This window comes from Chenopodium album, chromosome 2 (genome assembly GCF_948465745.1).
Source record: "Chenopodium album chromosome 2, dcCheAlbu1.1, whole genome shotgun sequence".
Taxonomy (NCBI): Eukaryota; Viridiplantae; Streptophyta; class Magnoliopsida; order Caryophyllales; family Amaranthaceae; genus Chenopodium; species Chenopodium album.
In genome coordinates, this window is record NC_137835.1 from 34,397,204 (window position 1) to 34,405,505 (window position 8,302).

Genomic DNA, 8,302 nt, shown 5'->3' on the forward strand with positions numbered 1-8,302 from the left:
AGATTTTCTCTCTATTCTTAAAGGAGAGTTCAATTGTTAGAAATTAGAGTAGAATTAGATTAGATTTCTAGAAAGAGAAACTCTAGTTTGTAGAGAGACAAGTTCTTGATTGATGATTGAAGATTGATGATTCCAAGTGTTTTCTCCATTGAATTGAAGCAAGTTTGTAAGGATTCCTTTTCTTAGTATTGATCTCAATTTCTTTGTTAATGATTTTTGAATTGGTTTTATCTTGATTAATATGATGAAAATGAATTTATTGGTTAGCTTAGTTTTGATATTGATTTCCATGCATGAATTTTGAGTAGTTTTCTTGCTAGGGGGATGGTGAAGCATATATGAGAAATGGATTTATGCTAATTGGGGGAAATTGATGGAGTCGATGTTGTGATTATATTGGTTGATTGATTATGTGCATGTGTGTGTTTAATTTAGGAATGATCAACCTAATTACTCGCACTAGATTACATTGTAAGTTAACATTGATACGGAAAATTGATTTGTGGCTTGCATTTGTCAATTGAGTAGCTTTGCAAGTTTCCTAGCTAGAGTCTCTCATAGTTGGCGCTAGTTTGACCTCTAGGAGATTAGCCTACCATACTCTCTTGATTGCTTAATTGATTTTCCCTTGCAACACTCGACTTAGTTAACTCTAATCGTAATTAGTTGAATTCATTGCGAGTTTATGTGGATCCATTCACTAGTGCTTGATAAATGTTATTTCATTTCTATTGTTTTATTGTTCGAATAGACACACCATACTTCATTACGTCGAAATAGCTTAACTTATCATTAGCATTCACCTCCCATTCCTAGTGGTTTGACCCTCGACTTACTCCTATGCTAGGTATAAGGGTGTGTTGAGAGATAACAAATTATGTTTGACCAAGGGTAGATTAGTTTTCAACGACTTAGCCTCCACCCTTGATCATACATCAACTAAGTCTATTGTACCAACAATATCAACTAAATTTAGTAGATGGGCTGGAATGTACTCGCCATTTAGACCAAGCATTACTATTCTTTGTAGTTTCTTCTCCTATGGGCTCTCCGAGCTCCAAATAATGTCTCCAATTTTGACGTTGCTAATAATCTCACGGGTATTACGTTCGTTTTTTACGGTCAAGTAAATTGTCTTATTGAAATTGAACTCTGATTTTCCATCTGTGTTTGTCTCTTTAAAAATCATAGTGTTTGGAAGAGGAACTACATAGCATCCCTAAGGGTACATGGGTTATGAGGGGTGAAATCTTGGGTAGCCATGAGGGTTTGGATGCTTTATTAAATTTTTGAGTTCAAGTGTAAATGGTGAGGACAAGTCTTTATGTTATGGAAGTAACACTTATATATTGGTATTATGGGTAAGGGCACCTGACATGAAGACAAATATGATTACTCACACTTGTCTAGAGTAACTTGGTCTCATTCATTAAAAACTACTATTTTCAACGAATACATTACACAACTCCTATTAGATTGACTATTGTTAAAATGGGTTCAATGCTTTTAAAAAATCATATTGCGTGTGTCAAAAGATTATGATACAATCTGTGTAGTCAAATCGAGCTAATCGAAAACTTTACAATATAAGGGCATGCTTACTAAAATATATTTTATGATGGCTGAATACATGTGTAAGAAGTATTGACAAGGTAGATTAGGGAAGATATGGTTGAATTTACAATATAAGGGCATGCATACTAAAATATATTATAGGATGGCTTAATACATGTGTAAGAAGTACTGACAAGGTAGATTAGGGAAGATATGGATGAATTTTTAGAGAAGATAAAATGGATTATTGTTGATTATATAAGGTAATGTTTCTTCTATACTTTTCAAAACTTTCAACTTTCTACTTTCCTTAGGTTAATTGTCCAGCCACAAACTTGTTTATTTATGAAGTAGTAGGATTACGTTAGTTGATATTGACTTGTATTCTTTAAAGAAAATATTTTTTTATTTAAAACAAGACTAATAAACAAAATATTTTTTATTTATTTATTTATTTTTATTTAATTTTTATTTTTTTTGAGGAAATGTTCTTTAATGTAAAGCAAACTACTTAACTTCTGCTACAAAAATATCAATCTTCTTATTTTCGATATATCATAAACTTAAAACAACAATTAATAAAAAAAAACCATTAGAATCGTTTTGATGTGAACTTTTAGGGATAAGGAAATCAATCAAATTTATTTAAGATTAATCCTATGAATAAGATAACTTACCCCAATCCATTAGGTTAGGTAAATTAATATCAACAATAAGACAAATTGAAAACGTTACAACATATGGAGCAGTTAAAAAAACATTTAATATGAAATTATATTCGCGGGGATTTATACCAATAAAAAGTGGAAAAGATCAAAAATAAGGATATAAAAGATATATTATCAACGATAATACACATAATGCCAACGGTGAACTTTACAAGAAACCATTGGTTGACAAATTGTATGACCATAATTTAATTCAGGGGTTATATTGGAAGGAATTTATAAAAGGTAACAACAACGCCGAGTGGACATATGCTCTCAAATTATGAACAAACATCAGATGAATAATTATATAATCACAATTTTATCCTAGTGTCACAGGTTGTATATATTCAAACACATTCGTGTGTTCAAAGGAATTTCATAACCGGAATAATAAATACACGACACTCATTATTTATTAATAAACCCAATAATATTGCCGAGGGTGAACATTATTGAGTATACGGAAGAAATTTGATCCAGAATTAAAGAGTACATAGATACAAACGTATAAGTAAGGGTTAAGGGTTAGGGGTTAATCAGTGATACACATATGTAATAAATCCTCTAAAACTCATATGATGACAGTCAAACAACATTCTTGAGTTACGGTTTAAGGGTTAGGGCTATGATGATACAAGATAATGGGTTAAGGGTTTACAGTTTAGAGTTTAGGGTTATGAGTGTAGAGTTTAACAATAAAGGTTTAGGGTTTAGGGTTACGGGTATGATTAATAATAAGGTTATGGGTTAATGGTGAACGGTTAAGGGTTTAAGATTAAGGTTATAATTGTAATTTGGTGCATGCACTAAGTGTCAAAATCTACATACACCCCCATATGACAAGGGGCGTAATTCCATCAAAGGCATTGACATATGTTGCTTTGTTATCTTATTTGTCTATAGCAATTGTCCCTTTATCTCCCAAATTGTCTCAAACTTGCACATGTATCATAAACAACAACATTAACAATTGTCAAAAAGCCTCAATAATTTCCATCTCAACACCACTGCTCAGAAGCAAGCAACACTATATAGGCATATTCTATCATAAACTATAATTATAATTTTCGATTAGCCAATACTCATATCACAATTTCATTGTACCAACTGTTTTTATTTTATTATTTTTTTAGGGAAAATTAGCTTTTATTAAATTTTTTTAAGGAAGAACATATATTGCATTATGAACTTGTACTAGGACAAATAAAGCGTCTTCATTGTATTAAATTTTATTAAGCAAGAACATTTATTGTATTATGAAGTCAATGTAATATGCCACAAATTGATTTATAATTTCCTTTGTTATCTGTTTTTATTATGGCGTTGTGTTTAAAGGTTAAAATTATAATTCTTATGAGGTTTTCTAATTTATTTATTATTTTATACTATGATCAATGATTACATACATTACTATTAATATTTGTGAACAATTAAGATTAAATTAAGAGCTACGAACAAACTGAAAAATAGAAAGGTATCCAAATTGTGTACAAGGAACGAAATTGAGAAATTTACATGGGTTAATTGTTTAATATTTTTTTTTTAAAATGGGTGGTTAATTGTGTAGGTGATGTAAAACACAGGGTCTAGGGTTGATGATATTCAATTGGGAAGGAGTGTTTTCTTATAAAAAGTAGGTTATGTCACATCAACACAAAAGCGAATATCAACAACATCAATTCTACAGACTCCTTATTTTTTAAATTTTCTTTAAATGGATTTTTTAGATAAGTAAAAATGACATCAGTTGTTATACTTGTTGGGGTTTGGTGAGTCCGACTCACCGCGGAAACAACCCCGACCCGAGGAACCACTCGCAATAATTCAAATCATAAAGCATAAATAAATAATCACAAAGAAAAGATAACGAATCTTACCCTCGAAGCGAGCTTCGCCCAAAAACCGGGGCTCTTACTTGAAAGCTACGAGCACGTCAAGCGCCGCGCCTCCGACGGTATCCACCCACAAAAAGGCGAACAGAACTTTAAGGTCCGCTACCTTGGGGTTAGCAAGGTCCGACCAAAACCCGAGTGTTATATGAGTTTAAGAGTTTTCCCAAAAATTATGGAATGCTCTTTTTAACTCCCACTCAAGCACTTTACTCCAAATCCCAAGGTTGGTATTTATAGAGGAAAGTATGAGTGGGAATTTCTATCCCATCAATGTGGGATCATGAAATTCCACAAATTAATTTAAAGCTAAATTAAATTAAAATTGCAAACTAATAATAAATCTACAAGTGGCATTACCATGTGAGATGGGTTGGTGAGGACCACATGGAGAGTAGGGGACCATACTTGCTCCCCACTCAATACTCTCCTTGTGCCACATGTCCTCTCCCATTTGCTCCCATATTCCATGCTTCCCCTTAATCCACGGCCCTATGGCCCGAGCCAAGCCACGAGACAAGCCCGAGCCCAGCCCGCACCCAGCTGCTGCTGTGGCGCGGCGCGGCTGCTGCTGTGCTAGCGTGCCTAGCCGTGGCAGCTAGCTGCTGTACGCACTACGTGCTGCGGCTGCTAGCTGCTGCTGGTCGTGGCTGCTAGCACGGTGCACTAGCACGCACCAGCCAGCCATGCTAGGCTCGGCTTGGTGTTTGCTAGCCACCTTTGCTAGGACATTTTTGCCCCTAGCATTCGGATGTTCGGGGCACTCCGATGCTAGGGGTATTTTGGGAATATGGCCGATTTATTATTATTTTTGCGCGTCTCGTCTTTTATTATTTTGACTCGACTTCCGACGATCGGTTTCGATGCTCTAAGCTCGAATTACCGACGTCTAAATATTTAACACTCGGGCGACGAATTAATTTCTTCCGAATTAATTCGTCGAGTTGGTTCGTATATTTTGCTTGGGTGTGACCCGAAGGGTTCAGTCAAGATTAAGCTGTAATATTAATTATATTAATATTACTGATCGGAAGCGGCCTCCACCCAGGCATTCCGATCACTTGACCTTACTGAATATATTAGCTTTCTAATAATTCTGAACCCGCTATCAGAATAATACACTTCACTAGTAGAAAAAGGCTTATTTGCGTCGCTCATTTATAGTGTATTTGCGTCGCTTCTATGAGTGACGCAACTGCTCGCGACGCAAATGACTTTTAAGTCATTTGCGTCGCTCCTAGGCGCGACGCAAATAAGAGTCATTTGCGTCGCTCCTTTATAAACAAGCGACGCAAATGACTCTTCTGATAAACTTATTTTTTGTTATTTGCGTCACTCCTTTATAAAGGAGCGACACAAATGACTCTTCTGATAAACTTATTTTTTGTTATTTGCGTCACTCATTTATAAAAGAGTGACGCAAATGACTCTTCTGATAAACTTCTTTTTTGTTATTTGCGTCACTCTTTTATAAAAGAGCGACGCAAATGACTCTTCTGATACTTCTTTTTTGTTATTTGCGTCACTCCTTTATAAAAGAGCGACGCAAATGACTCTTCCGATAAACTTATTTTTGGTTATTTGCGTCACTTGTTTATATAGGAGTGACGCAAATGACTGAGTAGACAATACAAAACTGTTGTATTTGCGTCACTTGTTTGTTTAATGAGTGACGCAAATGAGGTGAATTATTATTATTTTTTTTAATTATAATAATTGCTTGTATATGTTTGTAGTACCTGTTTTCCTTGCTAGTGGTATAAAGTAATATGCTAACGCTAATAATTGAAATTAAAATGCAATATTATTGAATGCAAATGTAAATTTCGGCAGAGTCTACTTTGTATTTTGGCCTACCCATAAAATTGGGAATGACGGCGACATATTATAAACCTGTCCAATAAATTTACAACTCAATATCATTGACATTATGGTCATCATCCAATACAATCACCAATACCAACCCAAATTGTTGGTAAACCAAATACATTCAAGTCAAGCCTAACAAATAAAACAAGAGTCTAATAAGTAAATGGAGTTTGCTAAGTGTAGATCTAAAGTTCAACATAGCATATAAAATAGTCTGCCCAAATATCTTGAACCTCGTTTATCTCCTCCTCTTTATACGGTGTAGATCTTGAAAAATCCTATTAGCACAACACAAATAGATGAGAAAAGGTGTAATTCAAGTGTAGGTACTTCAAATTGTATTTATTAAGTAAAAATGAAATATTTGACAGCTTATACCGTAGTAAAATACTCATTGCTATGATGATTTTGAAGTATTTCGAACAGATAAAAGATTCAAATTACACTATGTGAGAATAACAAATAATTCTGGTGACAAGCAAAAGCAAAACTTAAATTGTACTTTCTCTATTTTTATTTCATTCTCTTTGGGTTAGGAGTTATCTCTTTCTTTCTCTTTGGGCTTTTAAACTTCTTAAATCGTACTTTCTCTATTTTTATTTCTTTCTTAAAATTTAAATTGCTTGGCACAATTCATAATGAAGTATGATTTAGATTTTATTGTTAATTATAATGTTATTTCCTCTTTTTCAAAGAATTTTTATTGTTATGATGGTGATTATTAAAATACAAAGAACTTAAGAAACCAACGTACAAGTGATTGAAATACCCAGCAGCCCACTTAATTAATCCCAAAAGTCAGAACATACATTAAAATGTAGCAATAAAAAAGAAATTCACTAGTTCTTAGCTAAATTATCCCCCTGCCAACAGCATATATATTAGCTATTTTTTTACCGTTGCATTTAATCAAAAATATAGTAGTGCATCAAATAAGCATATTGAACTCAATTTAGCAATACTAATGGCTGAAGCTTTTATACCTGCGTTCATAGAGAACACTGCGGCTATAATGACTCTCATTCACAAGGTCTCCAAGCTTCTTAAGCATATCATCCTCCCTGTAAAGACAAGTTATTAATTATAAGAATCCAATATTTATTTATACATAAAACAACAGGTGAAAGAGGATCCTAATGCCCAGAAAATAGCTAAATTCAACTCACCTCAAATCCGAGGATACAATCAGGATTCATGAATGGAAACATAGTTGCAACTTACAAGGGCCTAAATACAATTAACAATCATAGACAGTCAATTAAGTACAGCAAATCCAATTGACCCAACACATTCTAATTAATGGTATTATGGCATAATCCATTGCCCGGTTCCTAAAATAACAAGTCACTAAACCTTGGGTCATGCACTATGATGCAAATATTATTGCAATTTCAATCAATTATATCACAATTAGAAATCCAATAAAATTCACAATCATTATACCAACCACAAAAAATAAGCTAAAACTACAGAGAATGGTTAGAGTATATACAACAAGCGAAGACAATGTCGTATGTGTACTACCGCCTCAATTGTTTGTATACAATCACAAACTCGTGTAACTTAAGGAATTAACTTCCACATAGTAGAGAAATCTGACATAAATTTACATATATTAATTAAACCAACAAAAGCCAAACAAGCTAAAAATTATTTTCTACCTTAAACTAACACCATTTTTGCAATTAAACTAAGTATTTGTTCAAGTTAAATGCTGAAATTTATCTACCATGAAAATATTTAACATAACAACAAGAGCCAATGGGTCGAACTTAGCTGAAATTGACTTCACAAATTGACTGCTACAGTGGGTCGAACTTCACGGAACTTTTCCTCTAATTAGTAGGTCGAAATTTCTAGGGTTTATGGGGGTAAAATATAATAAGTTTTTAGGGGGTTTTGCTTGAATTTTCTAGGGTGTTTAGCACTGATTTTGAGCTCGAATTGGGGCATTTTGAGCTCGAATTGGGGCATTTTACTGCTTGAGGTTGAGGTTCGAATTTCTGCTCGAATAATTGGGGGGTTTTTGGCTCCAAAATGTTTAATTTTTCTAGGGTTTTTAGGGTACGAATTTGCTAGGGTTAAGGTATGAATATTTGCTCAAATTGGGCGGTTTTTGGCAAAAAAATGTTTGATTTTTCTGGGTTTTTAGGGTTCGAATTTGTTGGGGTTTTAGGTTCGAATTTCTTCTCTAATTGGGGGGTTTTTTTTGCTCAAAATGTTCGATTTTCTGGGGTTTTTAGGGTTCGAAATTGTTGGGGGTTTAGGTTGGAATTTCTG

The 8,302-nt window shown here is 33.7% G+C and overlaps 1 long non-coding RNA gene across 1 annotated transcript; it reads right to left on the minus strand.

Annotated features, from left to right (window-relative positions):
• Positions 1 to 5,989: 5,989 nt before the first annotated feature.
• On the minus strand, positions 5,990 to 7,581 carry LOC145585174 (uncharacterized). The gene is made up of 4 exons (XR_014100582.1): positions 7,515 to 7,581; positions 7,189 to 7,249; positions 7,006 to 7,083; positions 5,990 to 6,300 (listed from the first exon to the last, which is right to left on the minus strand). It is a non-coding gene; the product is annotated as an uncharacterized LOC145585174 (long non-coding RNA).
• Positions 7,582 to 8,302: the final 721 nt, after the last annotated feature.